The following is a 15078-nucleotide window of genomic DNA, read 5'->3' on the forward strand; positions in this document are numbered from 1 at the left end:
CTCTCTCCGGCCCCTCCCCCTGCCTAGCGCCTGAGGTCCGGTGCCGTTGCTGAGGTCCACCGCGTATCGCGCGGCTGATGGACGGCCGCTGCGGGCGGGCGGGCAGCGCATGCGCGGTGAGTGTGGGCGGCGCATGCGCGGTCAGTGCGAGCGGCCCGCGGGAGCCGGCAAGGCCGTTAGCGAGCGGGAAACTTCGGGCGGCGCGCCCGCGCTCCGTCCGCGACACCGAGGGCAATTTTGGGGCGCGAGGGCAATTTTGGGGCGTTTGGTCTCCCTGCCCCTGTGTGTCCCCCCTCTCCCTGTCATGTCCTCTCCCTGTCCTATCCCTCCCCTCCCCTCTCTCCCTCCCCTCCCCTCTCTCCCTCCCTCCCCTCTCTCCCCTCCTCTCCCCTCTCTCCACTCCCTCTCCCCCTCCCCCTCCTCCCTCTCCCCCCCCTCCTCTCCCTCTCCCCCTCCTCCCTCTCCCCCTCCTCCTCCTCCCCCTCTCCTCCCCCTCCCCCTCCCTCTCCCACTCCCCTCTGTCCCTCTCTCCGGCCCCTCCCCCTGCCTAGCGCCTGAGGTCCGGTGCCGTCGAGGGCAATTTTGGGGCGCGAGGGCAATTTTGGGGCGTTTGGTCTCCCTGCCCCTGTGTGTCCCCCCCTCTCCCTGTCATGTCCTCTCCCTGTCATGTCCTCTCCCTGTCCTATCCCTCCCCTCCCCTCTGTCCCTCTCTCCGGCCCCTCCCCCTGCCTAGCGCCTGAGGTCCGGTGCCGTCGAGGGCAATTTTGGGGCGCGAGGGCAATTTTGGGGCGTTTGGTCTCCCTGCCCCTGTGTGTCCCCCCTCTCCCTGTCATGTCCTCTCCCTGTCATGTCCTCTCCCTGTCCTATCCCTCCCCTCCCCTCTGTCCCTCTCTCCGGCCCCTCCCCCTGCCTAGCGCCTGAGGTCCGGTGCCGTTGCTGAGGTCCCCCGCGTATCGCGCGGCTGATGGACGGCCGCTGCGGGCGGGCGGGCGGCGCATGCGCGGTGAGTGCGGGCGGCGCATGCGCGGTGAGTGCGAGCGGCCCGCGGGAGCCGGCAAGGCCGTTAGCGAGCGGGAAACTTCGGGCGGCGCGCCCGCGCTCCGTCCGCGACACCTGAGAGGGGGAAGTAGAGAGAGACAGAGAGGGAAGAGGAGAAGGAGAGAGAGGGAAGAGGAGAGAGGGAAGAGGAGAAGGAGAGAGAGGGAAGAGGAGATACCCACTGATAATAAACATCCAAAAACGAGCACTAAACTTCCTAAATCACCTCAAATCTAGCTCTCCAGACACCCTTCATTTCAAAGCCTTTCAGACCCAAGAGCTAAACCCAGAAAAGAGTCCCCTGAGTCAGCTGCTACTGAAACTAAGTACTCAGCTGGACCCTGACCAGCCCCAGACCAACACAGCCGTCCAAACACCAATCCGAGTGAACCAAATCATTAAAAAATGCAAAGAAACCTACCTGGAACATTGGAACAAAATAACCGAAAGCCAAAGCAGATTAGAATGTTACCGGGCCCTTAAAAGAGAATATAAACTGGCAGACTACCTCACGACCATCAGAGACACAAAACAGAGACAGACCCTCACCAGGTACAGACTAAGCGACCACCAACTGGAAATTGAAAAAGGCAGATACAAGAAATCCTGGCAGCCTAGAGAGAATAGAATATGCGATCAATGTCTGGCTGGCGAGGTTGAAACAGAAATGCATTTCCTCCTAAAATGCGAAAAATTCAACACATCAAGAAACATATTATTCAACAAGCTAAGCCAAACAACCCCAGATTTCAAGGAATTGGATGATCTGTCAAAATTGAGATTAGTCCTAGGAGAAGGAGACAGACCATACCTTGGGGCTAAATATGTAACAACATGTCACAACCTGAGGACTGTTTAAAAGTAAGACTGTTTAAAATTAATATTGAACGTACCAAATGAAGTAGAAAGACTGTTTAAAATTAATATTGTTTAAAAGTAATATTGTATATACCCAACAAATGTCAAATCGATTGACACCTACAGAATGTTGGAAAACTGTACCTTTTTGCTATGTAAGCTTTGGCAATATGGTTCTCTGTAAACTTTCATGCCAATAAAGCATTTGAACTGAACTGAAACTGAGAGAGGGAAGAAAGAGAGGGAGAGAGAGAGAGAAATTTTTTCAGCTTCAGGCCCCGAGTCCCCCCTGCGCGAGGGTGAGGAGGTGGGGTTGCTAAACACAATATAAAACTCAAATAAATTGTTAATTAATTGCCTAACACATAATTGAAATATTTACCTTAGTTCCCTAACACACAGAAAGTGTGGGGGAAAAAATCGTGGAAAATCAAGATGGCGGCCACTCACCTCGGTTCAGAAGGATAAGGCCCGCCCACACACGCACCGATTGGTCGACCGGTCAGGTCACCGAAGCGTAGGATTGGTCAATCGTCGAGTCACTCGACACTCAACTGTAGGAAGACCTCGACGTCACACGGTCGCTAATGAGATGCTAATGAGCGGAACGCTGAACTTTTTTGGGATACCGCGGGCGGGATTTGTGTCCGGCCGAAACGTAAATACGCCTATGACCGGTCCGGAATCGCAAGCTTTCTTTTGAGGCGACGCGCGCGTCGGTACGCTCTGTAACTTCCAAACGTATAGAGACCAGGCGGACAGACAGACAGACAGAAGAGCCGCTTTATATATATAGATAAGATGCCTCAGCTAAAAAAGGCAAACATTCCGTATGCCTTCTTAACCACCTTATCTACCTGTCCTGCTGCCTTCAGAGATCTGTGGACATGCACTCCAGGGTCCCTCTGTTCCTCTACACTTCTCACTATCCTACCATTTAATGTGCATTCCCTTGCCTTGTTAGCCCTCCCCAAATGCATTATCTCACACTTCTATCATGACCTCTGAGTCTGGCTGAAAGCCTACCCGAGCAAATTTCTGTTTACAAACTGGACTGGCAATGTGTGTTGCTGTCCCTATTTAATCTTCCTATGTTCACAACCAGAGGGGAGGGCCGAAGGCAGACAATCCCTGCCGAGACCCCGGCACCAAGAACATCTCAACACAAAGGGTTTATTATCACGACAAGTTAATGAATTGCTTATTGGCTCAGCCCTTAGGGAAACGGCTTCACTGTCTATCTCATTAATACTTCAACCAATTCTTTTTCTGAACATTTGTGAATACACTTTGCCTTAAATCCAAAACATTTAAATTTAACTATTTTCCAAAAACTTTCTGTGGAGAAATGACAAAGTTGTAAAAATTGACATCTCTCCTCCATTCCCTTTTGAGACCACGGCATGCCTGCAAAGACCGTACACCCAAACTAGGTGTGCTACCATGACTGCCAATGTTCACAGATCATAGCAGCCCGTGAGCTGAATGGAAACCTGCCCAGAAGATTTGCACCCGCTGTGCCTGGTGCCTCTCCCGATTTTAACTCCAGGTGGATTCCCCGCTCAGGCCTGAGTTAAAATTACAGTTGCGTCTCAATGATGTCACTGGGCCGCAACATGCATATGTAAAGAAGGACCCTGTTGGCTCTGGGCGCTTGTCCTTGCTGCCCGCTCAGGAGAGCAGGTTAAAATTGCAGATGTTTGCGATCATGGCGGATTTCGGACAGGTAAGAGTCAGGGCGATTTAAACTGCCCACCCGCTAGTTTTCTGTTGAGTGAGTAGGGTTAAAATTACCCCCAATTCCATATATAGTGTGGTGGGTGCACCTGGGCAGTGTGGTGGGTGCACCTGGGCAGTGTGGTGGGTGCGCCTGGGCAGTGTGGTGGGTGCGCCTGGGCAGTGTGGTGGGTGCACCTGGGCAGTGTGGTGGGTGCACCTGGGCAGTGTGGTGGGTGCACCTGTGCAGTGTGGTGGGTGCACCTGGGCAGTGTCGTGGGTGCACCTGTGCAGTGTGGTGGGTGACCTGGGCAGTGTGGTGGGTGCACCTGGGCAGTGTGGTGGGTGCACCTGTGCAGTGTGGTGGGTGACCTGGGCAGTGTGGTGGGTGCACCTGGGCAGTATGGTGGGTGCGCCTGGGCAGTGTGGTGGGTGCGCCTGGGCAGTGTGGTGGGTGCGCCTGGGCAGTGTGGTGGGTGCACCTGGGCAGTATGGTGGGTGCACCTGGGCAGTGTGGTGGGTGCACCTGGGCAGTGTGGTGGGTGACCTGGGCAGTGTGGTGGGTGCACCTGGGCAGTGTGGTGGGTGCACCTGGGCAGTGTGGTGGGTGCACCTGGGCAGTGTGGTGGGTGACCTGGGCAGTGTGGTGGGTGCACCTGGGCAGTGTGGTGAGTGCACCTGGGCAGTGTGGTGGGTGCACCTGGGCAGTGTGGTGGGTGCACCTGGGCAGTGTGGTGAGTGCACCTGGGCAGTGTGGTGGGTGCACCTGGGCAGTGTGGTGGGTGCACCTGGGCAGTATGGTGGGTGCACCTGGGCAGTGTGGTGGGTGCACCTGGGCAGTGTGGTGGGTGACCTGGGCAGTGTGGTGGGTGCACCTGGGCAGTGTGGTGAGTGCACCTGGGCAGTATGGTGAGTGCACCTGGGCAGTATGGTGGGTGCACCTGGGCAGTGTGGTGGTGCGCCTGGGCAGTGTGGTGGGTGCACCTGGGCAGTGTGGTGGGTGCACCTGGGCAGTGTGGTGGGTGCGCCTGGGCAGTGTGGTGGGTGCGCCTGGGCAGTGTGGTGGGTGCGCCTGGGCAGTGTGGTGGGTGCGCCTGGGCAGTGTGGTGGGTGCGCCTGGGCAGTGTGGTGGGTGCGCCTGGGCAGTGTGGTGGGTGCACCTGGGCAGTGTGGTGGGTGCACCTGGGCAGTGTGGTGGGTGCGCCTGGGCAGTGTGGTGGGTGCGCCTGGGCAGTGTGGTGGGTGACCTGGGCAGTGTGGTGGGTGCACCTGGGCAGTGTGGTGAGTGCACCTGGGCAGTGTGGTGGGTGCACCTGGGCAGTGTGGTGGGTGCACCTGGGCAGTGTGGTGGGTGCACCTGGGCAGTGTGGTGGGTGCACCTGGGCAGTGTGGTGGGTGACCTGGGCAGTGTGGTGGGTGCACCTGGGCAGTGTGGTGGGTGCACCTGGGCAGTGTGGTGAGTGCACCTGGGCAGTGTGGTGGGTGACCTGGGCAGTGTGGTGGGTGCACCTGGGCAGTGTGGTGAGTGCACCTGGGCAGTGTGGTGGGTGCACCTGGGCAGTGTGGTGGGTGCACCTGGGCAGTGTGGTGGGTGCACATGGGCAGTGTGGTGGGTGCGCCTGGGCAGTGTGGTGGGTGCACCTGGGCAGTGTGGTGGGTGCACCTGGGCAGTGTGGTTGGTGACCTGGGCAGTGTGGTGGGTGCACCTGGGCAGTGTGGTGGGTGCGCCTGGGCAGTGTGGTTGGTGCGCCTGGGCAGTGTGGTTGGTGCGCCTGGGCAGTGTGGTGGGTGCGCCTGGGCAGTGTGGTGGGTGCGCCTGGGCAGTGTGGTGGGTGCGCCTGGGCAGTGTGGTGGGTGCGCCTGGGCAGTGTGGTGGGTGCGCCTGGGCAGTGTGGTGGTTGCGCCTGGGCAGTGTGGTGGGTGCGCCTGGGCAGTGTGGTGGGTGTGCCTGGGCAGTGTGGTGGGTGCGCCTGGGCAGTGTGGTGGGTGCGCCTGGGCAGTGTGGTGGGTGCGCCTGTGCAGTGTGGTGGGTGCGCCTGGGCAGTGTGGTGGGTGCACCTGGGCAGTGTGGTGGGTGCGCCTGGGCAGTGTGGTGGGTGCGCCTGGGCAGTGTGGTGGGTGCGCCTGTGCAGTGTGGTGGGTGCACCTGGGCAGTGTGGTGGGTGCACCTGGGCAGTGTGGCGGGTGCACCTGGGCAGTGTGGTGGGTGCACCTGGGCAGTGTGGTGGGTGCACCTGGGCAGTGTGGTGGGTGCACCTGGGCAGTGTGGTGGGTGCACCTGGGCAGTGTGGTGGGTGACCTGGGCAGTGTGGCGGGTGCACCTGGGCAGTGTGGCGGGTGCACCTGGGCAGTGTGGTGGGTGCACCTGGGCAGTGTGGTGGGTGCACCTGGGCAGTGTGGTGGGTGCACCTGGGCAGTGTGGTGGGTGCACCTGGGCAGTGTGGTGGGTGCACCTGGGCAGTGTGGTGGGTGCACCTGGGCAGTGTGGTGGGTGACCTGGGCAGTGTGGTGAGTGCACCTGGGCAGTGTGGTGGGTGACCTGGGCAGTGTGGTGGGTGCACCTGGGCAGTGTGGTGGGTGCACCTGGGCAGTGTGGTGGGTGACCTGGGCAGTGTGGTGGGTGCACCTGGGCAGTGTGGTGGGTGCACCTGGGCAGTGTGGTGGGTGACCTGGGCAGTGTGGTGGGTGCACCTGGGCAGTGTGGTGGGTGCACCTGGGCAGTGTGGTGGGTGACCTGGGCAGTGTGGTGGGTGCACCTGGGCAGTGTGGTGGGTGCACCGGGCAGTGTGGTGGGTGCACCTGGGCAGTGTGGTGGGTGCTGAATTGTCCTTGTCGCCTTGTGGCCAGACTGCTAGTTGGGGGATGGATCTCTTCGGGGCTTTTCCTGCTCCACCGCCGAAACTTTGGCAAAAAGCCCATATACACGCAAATGGGGTTTCCGCCGAACAGCTGCCAAAGCTGCAGTGGGAAAGCAGGAGAAGCCGTGAGCTAATTTACCCCTGTTACGTGGCGTGAAAGCCCTGCAGGTAAAAACATATCAAAAGCAAATTAGAGAAAAACTTAACAAATGGGAAAAACCCTAAGAATCCACAAACCACATCAAAATTTCACTTCTGCAAGTAAAAGAGCTTTTCCTGAAGCAGAATAATTTGCTTTAAGTGCACTTCATGAATGGCACCAGAGCATATGAGAGGATTTAACACTATCATAATCGCAGCTGTTGCTGCTCAGTGAATCTGGATTCAAGAACGTTTATGATGGAAGGAGAGACCCGCCCTACTTCAAACTGTAAAACTCTCTGCTGTTTCTTGTTTGTAAGAAGTTTTAGGTGATTTTAACTTTGAGTGGCATCAGGCAGCGCCATCAGGCAACCCTCGACTGTCCTCAGTAAGAGTTAAAATTACAGTTGCGCCTCAATGATGTCATTTGTATGTAATGCATATGTAAAGAAGGACCCTGTTGGCTCCGGGCGCTTGTCCTTGCTGCCCGCTCAGGCAAACTTTCATCTGCATTATGCTGGCGAGCTGTTGGCCTGATTAAAATCTGAAAAATAATTGAGACTGATTCAAAAAAATAAAAATGGGGAGCGATGTAAAACGGGCTGCCGACCCGTTGTCACCCATTTCACACTCGCGAACAGAGTCAAGATCTGCCCCTTGGACTTTTGATGTAATTATTCACTCAACTTAAACAATTCATAGATTTTTTTTAAACTCCATTTTAAAAATCAATTACTTGCTCACTACAACAACAGAAAATGCTGGAAACACTCAGCGGGTCAGGCAGCATCATGGAGAGAGAAGGAGAGTTAACGTTTCAGGTCGATGACCTTTCGTCAGAACTGGAAAAAGTTGGGGAAAGTAACAGATTTTAAAGCAAGTGTGGGGCAGGGAAAGGGAGGAGGGGAGGAAAGAACTAAAGGGAAGGTCTGTGATAGGACAGAAGACAGGAGAGATTAAATGGCAAAAGGGATGATGGTGCAAGGCAAAAGGAGATGGCAATGGGACAAGTTAAGAAACAAAAGATAACTCTAGATGAGGTGTAAATAGCAATGGCAGAATCATCTACTAAATGTCACATCCACATCTCATGCCTTGCATACATTAACAGCTTTTAACTATGGTAGGCACATCTGCCAAACACATGGCTGCACACTCACTCACATGCTGTCCTTTTTCTTGCAGGCCAAGCTTGCTCATAACAGGAGGGAGCAACAACGCACGGGAGGAGGTCAGGCAGAGCTGCACCCCCTCACACAGCTGGAGGAGCGAGTGCGCAGCATCATTGCGGCCCAGGTCGTGGGCGCTGTGGCAGTCGGAGAAGTCGACCCCCTTGGGGACAACAATGGTATGTTCATCACCTCTCCCTCTTCTCTCATACCACTTCCCCCTCACAACACAAGCCCTTCCCACATTCCATCTAAGTATACTGTCACCATTCCTTGCTCCCGTCCTGCCCCCCCTCCCCTCACGTTAAACACACTCTTGTGCCTTAATGCTTTCAGATAATCAACCACCATCTGACCAGCCTGTCCCTCAACCTCCCAGTGGCAGCGACGCGGGAGAGGAGGAGGAACATCAAGCTGGAGCCTCACTGCCTATGTCTCCCGAGGGTGAGATGTCCGACATTGGGGCCACACAGTCGCTGGAGGGGAGCCTAGTACATGGGTCTGATGTGGGTGAAGCTCCAGGACCCAGTGGGCTCCAGCAATGCCACGGGGAATGGGAAGCTCGGGGGGCCATCTTCCTGGAGGGTGAGTGCACGCACGAGTTTTGCTGCACAGGACTCCGAGGAGGACCTCGATGTGGAGACGACAGCCACATGGGCGCTGAGCATGCGCACCGAGCTCATGGGTGCAATGGCAAGGGTGCCCGAGAGCATGGATGGACTGGCTAGGAGCGTGGAGGAGTCCAGCTACAACATTGCGCTCATCTCTGCACACACCATCGAGCCCATCCTTGGCACTTTGCAGAGGATGGTTGACTCGCAGAAAGACTGTGGGGATCCAGACCTCATGCCGTGTGTCATGGGTGAGGTGGCAGCAGCTATTGCAGCCCAGGCTGAGGCAACGCAATGGATTAGTGCTGGAATCGAGTCATTGGCTGGTGCCATCCGGTTTCAGACTGCTCTCATGCAGTCTCAGATTGATGCCATGCAAGCGCTGACTGCTGCCATCGTCGCTGGGTTGCCCACTGTCCACCAGCAATCATGGTGCCACAGCAGGCCAGCAATCTGTGCTCAAGCAGATTGTTCCGGATGCTGAGGTTCTGCCCCAGGGGAGTGGCAGTGTGTCAGTCAAGCAGGAAGGTGCTGTCCTCTCTCAGGATGACAGCATTCCTGCTCCCACCACAGCCACTCTGCCATTGCACTTGTCGCAGCCTGTAACACAACCATCCCAGATAGCTGCCGCTCAGGTGGTACAGTCTGCAGCCGGGCCTTCCCGGCCCAGAGCTGGGCGAGGGCATCCTGCAAGGCCATCTGCAGTCTTTGGCTCCCAGCTCCCAGCCTTGTTGCAGCCACTGGGGCCACATTACGGAGGAGCAGTAGGGTTGGGAGGGAGGAACTCAAAAGGGGAGGGAAATCATTGAGGAAGGCCCAGTAACTAAAATGTTAATAGCAAATGGGGGCAGTGTTTGTAAATTTATTATTCAGTTTGGTAAGAAATAGTTCCGTTTGCTGAGAACCAGTTGTATTTGTTCATAAATTGTGTTTGTTTATTATTGGTTGTGTTTGATAAGAGAGAATTGTGCAGAATAATGAACGTTTATTTCGATGTGGCAAGTTTTGTGATGTTTCTCATTTGAGCTTTGCCTGGTGATAGGGGCTGCGAGCTGGCTGTAATGATGTGGTTGTTCTGCACAAACACAATGTGCTATCTCATTTATTGGAAGTGCTGTGTAACGAGACGTTCACGACCGGCCCTTGCAGAAGCAACATTGAGTCGTTCCCTCCTACGTTGGTGCTGCTCATCATCCTCCTCCTCCTCCTGTCCCTCTTCCTTCTCCTGAGGTGGACCTGCAATCCCTGGTGGCAATGGCTGGGCCCTCAGAATGGCCAGGTTGTGCAGCATGCAGCACACAATGATGAAAAGGGAGACTCGATCAGGGGAGCACTGCAAGGCTCCTCCAGAGTGGTCAAGGCAGCAGAACCATTGCTTTAGCAGCCCGATAGTCTGTTCGATCAGATTCCTGGTGGCGCTATGGCTCTCATTGTATGCGTGATGTGCAGGTGTGTTAGGGTTGCGGAGGGGTGTCATCAGTCAGGTGGCGAGTGGATACCCCTTGTCTCCAAGCAGCCAGCCGCAAGCTTCATGTGGTGGGTGGAAGAGGTCTGGAACACCAGTCTGTCGCAGGATGACTGCATCGTGGCTGCTGCCAGGAAAGCGGGCATTGACGGCGAGGATGCGCTGTCTGTGGTTGCACACCAACTGCATGTTCAGAGAGTGGTAGTCTTTGTGGTTATTACGGAACACCTCTGCATTGTGATGAGGTGCCTGCAATGCCATGTGGGTGCAGTCAATGGTGCCCTGAACCATGGGGAAGCCTGCTATCCTTGCGAAGCCATATGCGCATTCATGCTGTTTGTCTCTGGTCATGGGGAATGAGATGTGCTCCCTTCTCCTTCTGTACAAAGCGTCTGTGACCTCCCAGATGCAGCAATGGATGGCGAACTGTGAAATGTTTGCAATATCCCCTGTTGAAGCCTGGAAGGAGCTGCTTGCATAGAAATTGAGAGCGACTGTGACCTTCACTGCCACTGAGGGAGACGTCCTGGTCCTGAGCTGAAGTTGGAGCTCTGGCTGCAGGAGGTGGCAGAGCTCTGTGACCACCTGCTTGCTGAAGCAAAACCTTCTAAGGCACTGCACCTCTGAATTAGGATGTATGTAGGAGAACTGCTCCCGGAGTACCCTGGGAGGGTAAGGTCTCCTGTTAAGAGCCCCATTGGCCCTCCTATCTCTGGCCTCTTTTCCAATCTTTCTCTCCTGCACCTTATCATCAGAATAATAATGTGTCTTACAGGGTATAATGCGTCTGTCCTTATAAAGCAACCGATCCTCCAATTTAGGGTGAGCAATGCCAAGGGAGATCCTCTAGTATGATCGAAATAGTCTAAATCCTAATACAGGTACTTTATTTTCTTGAGAATTCATATAATTTCAGGATATTAGACCTGATTACTCAAGAGAATAAATTATTAAGGTCTAGACTATTTAGAGATTTTAATAAAGTATGAGCCTATTATTTGTTCTTTCCTTTGACCTTAATTGATGATGAATTTGTGCTCATTATGTGGAGAGATGTGAGTGCTGGCAATGGAATGTTTTATACCCAGTGGCGCTTCTAGGTCAGATGTAGCATATATAGTAAGCTGCAGAATAAAGGCCCCTCTAGAGTTTTTCCCTCGGTGTGATTTTCAGACAGCTGGCCTGGTCTCTGGCCGGCCGCCAGATAAGGTAGGTCTCGGGATGGGGGTCCCTTCTCAGGCGGGGGCGACCTGGTGCTCTGAATTGTCAGGTTGTTTTTGTGGAGCCCGGAGGTGCACTCTTGTTCCTCCCAGCCCCACAAAAATAAATTAAAACTTAGCTTCTGGACTCCTCTTCGACTGGACCACCAGCTGAGAGTGGGCAAAGCATGCATGGCACAATCTCCACCTAGCTGAGTCCTAAAATGACAGTCATGGTCCTATGTATTCCACAGGATCCTGCTTTGAATATTAACAGGGCCTGCTGACTCAGACAGCTGCAGCACCAATTTATCGTTTCCAGTCCCGACACAGGCTCATCCTCTGGTTTCACCAAATGAGCCCTGTGGCAGCGGTAACAGCCATCGGCTGTGGGGCCACTGGCTAGAATACAAAAACAACAGCCTGAGGGCCTCCAACCTCATAGATGGTGCCAGGTGCCTTTTTCCTGGTTTCATCTTCTTGCTACCTGACTCTTCCCAGATCCTGTCTGAGTGGGGCTGGGAGCCCAGTTCTCCCTGGGCATTGCTGCAATTCAGTCTCTACCTGATGTGCTGAGACCCAAATGAGGAGGTGGGAGCTGCCATTACACTCTCCCTTTACATGGGAGTCCCATGCTTGCTGCTGCTCAAGTTGCATCACATGCGTGCTCTCCATTTTTATCTGCTTTGTACCCACCAGATAGTCTTGCATGATGAACACAAGCCAGGTGTCCAAATGGGATGGTGCACAAAGCAAGATGGAGTAAAAAAGGTGCAAATAGAAAATAGTAGTGGCACAGATGCTAATTCATGGAGTACAGGTGCTTCATTTTTTCTGTCCTTAGCAAATAAGACTGTCAATTTTGTGTCAATGAATACTGAATTATGGCTTTGATTTATATGTGATCAGCAGCACCAATACACATCAATTTAGAACATTAGAAAGCATTGCATTTCAAAAGGCAATAACTTCAAAAAAATTCACTGCCTTTCAGCTGTATCATAACTTGAACATGATAGGGCAAATTACGCTTTGGAATTGCATACTTGAAGTATATTATTACTTGGTTGAATTGTACAAACAACTAACAGGGCATTTCTTAACAAGAAAGGATCATAGTGTGGTACGTGGCTAAATTATGGAGCAATATCATTTTTTTTAATTATGAAGGGATTTGACAGGGCAGATAGAAGCAGGCTGTCTCCAGTAGTGGAGGGGTCAAGAACGAGGGACCGTAGATACAAGTTTACCGAGATTTAGAAGTGATGACAGGATAAACGTTTTCACACAGAGCGCTATGAGGCTGTGGAACTCACTTCCAGTATTTGTGTTTGAGCCAGAAACTACGACAACATTCAAGATAAGAATGTATGACAGGTGAATGAGGAAAAAGGGGATAAAGGGGTATGAGAACAGGCTGGGTAAATGTGATTAGAGCTAATTGCTCACGTGGAGGGTAAACACAGACACAGACTGGTTGGGTCAAATAGCCTGCATTCATGTGTAAATCTACGTATTTCTATGAATGCTCAATTCAGTGGTAACAATTTGAGAGTGAAAAAAAATCAAGGCAGCCAACAATGCCTCCCTTGTGTTAAACTTACTCTCGCCCTGTTTTTTAAGCAGATGAAGGGTCCTTTTGTAGTGCAGCTGGAGCACTTGAGCAATGCTCCAGATAAACTTTTGGAACAGACCCTTCAGGAAATGTCAGTACCAAAAAGGAATTTTTACCTCAGATGTAGTCCTGCTCCTTCCGATAGAGTCAACCTTCCAACTGCTGTTTGCATATCTTTGGCCTTCACTCCCAGCACGTGAGGCACCAAACTCTCCTGCAATATCTAAGTGAGCTGATCTCACATTATCATGCAAGGTCAGCTCATTTGAAATCACATTATCAGCCCCTTAATGCAGCAATATAGAATTCCTTTGTCTATATTTTAATGGAAGCATTACACATTTAAAATAAACATGTAACTCTTTTATAGTAATTGACAAATACATTTCATAAAAAATGTATTAGGCATTCGTACACTAATATTTGCGTGGCATAATTTCAAGGCTCCAGTGTACTTAGACTCATTAGACTTGTTTGAAATAGAATCATAGAATCATAGAATGGTTACAACATGGAAGAAGGCCATTCAGCCCATCGAGCCCATGCCGGCTCTCTGCAAGACCACTTCAGCTAGTCCCACTTCCCCCGCCCTTACCCCGTAGCCCTGCAAATTTCTTTCCTTCAGATACTTATCCAACTCTCTTTTGAAAGCCGTAATTGAATTTGCCCCCACCACCCTTTCAGTCAGTAAATTCCAGATCTTAACCACTTGCTGCACATAACTGAAGTCTCTCATAGTTGTATACCACTGGACGATTCAGGCAGTGTTCACAGATGTTTTGAGCTGGGAGCATATAGCTGAGGAAAACGGCGCAATGAGCAGCATTCACAATATATCTGAGTGGTTGTTACTAGATTGTGTGCAGTTTTCTTTATTCCTTCCACTTTCAACAAACCCTTGCTAAAGCAATGATGACAACCCTTTTCTTAACTAATGGTTAAAGTCGGTGAATGTGAGATAATATCTTTCTTGCTAAGTAATGTAGAGACCATGGAGGAAATTTGTGAGTCTCTGTGCTCTCGACAGGGGATTGCAGGTTGCAGGCATAATCACTCTTACGTCGGAATAAACACTAAAATTTGTGTGGTACTAACTAAAAGAAAGACTTGCATTTATATAGCGCCTTTCACAAACACCGGACGTGCCAAAGCGCTTTACAGCCAATGAAGTACCTTTTGAAGTGTAGTTACTGTTGTAGTGTGGGAAATGCGGCAGCCAATTTGTGCACATAAAGCTCCCACAAACAGCAATGGCCAGATAATCTGTTTTTGTGATGTTGATTGAGGGGTAAATATTGGCCAAGACACCAGGGATAACTCCTCTGCTCTTCTTTGAAATAGTGCCTCTGACTGTGCAGCACCCCCTCAGCACTGCACCGGGAGTGTCAGCCTAGATTTTTGTGCTCAATCCCTGGAGTGGGACTTAGAACCCACAACCTTCTGACTCAGAGGCGAGAGTGCTACCCACTAATCTACAGCTGACACTAGTTACTTATATTTCCAGACCTTCTAGAATATCCCATAAAAATAACAAATCACTACAAGAGTGACCTTAGAGTGTAATTGCTAAAATGTGCTTACTCCCATTAGGTGGCCATCTAATGTTGAGTTAACAATATGCAAGCACCATGCATAGCAGTCACATAATTGGACAATGCATCTTCTGCGTCTGATTCACGTGGTGCCTGATTTTATTATGTTGATTTGTGGTCAATTAATGAGTCCACATTACTGGCATGCAGGCCTTCTTAAAATATGCAAAATTGCTCATTAAACATCCCATCATGAATTTTTCGTCTTTAGGTGGGATTCAGCCCACAGCAGAGTTCTATGGAGCTCGTCTGTTGAAGCAAGAAAATTGATTTTTTTTGTTTAGTTTTGCTTTTTGCGTTTCCATTTCCCCATTGCTACATTCTGTGCTTTGTCCTAGTTGGTTAAGCCTCCATTCTTGTAGTTTGTTCCCTGTCAGTACTTTTCTTTATAAGAACATAAGAAATAGGAGCAGGAGTAGGCCATATGGCCACTCGAGCCTGCTCCGCCATTCAATAAGATCATGGTTGATCATCGACCTCAACCCCACTTTCCCACCCAATCCCCATATCCCTGGATTCCTCTAGAGTCCAAAAATCTATCTATCTCAGCCTTGAATATACTCAACGATTCAGCATCCACAGCCCTTTGGGGTAGAGAATTCCAAAGATTCACAACCCTCTGAAGAAATTCCTCCTCATCTCAGTCCTAAATGGCCGACCCCTATTATTCTAGATTTCTGCTGGCTTTCGCATCACACCTTACAAAGAGGTGAGGGTGGGTCTTTCTTTTGGGATTCTGAATGCACTGCATAATTGGGATGAGGGGCCAACAACCCTGATGCATTTTGGCTGCACCCATCAATAATCTGGGATCTG

General features: G+C 52.1%; 1 pseudogene; it reads right to left on the reverse strand.

Moving 5' to 3' along the window:
- LOC147115109 (uncharacterized) overlaps window positions 1-15078 on the reverse strand; it is a 143823-nt pseudogene that overhangs the window by 128067 nt on the left and 678 nt on the right.

The sequence above is a fragment of the Somniosus microcephalus genome, chromosome 7 (assembly GCF_052327205.1).
Source record: "Somniosus microcephalus isolate GS21.2 chromosome 7, FLI_Smic_1.0, whole genome shotgun sequence".
Classification (NCBI taxonomy): Eukaryota; Metazoa; Chordata; class Chondrichthyes; order Squaliformes; family Somniosidae; genus Somniosus; species Somniosus microcephalus.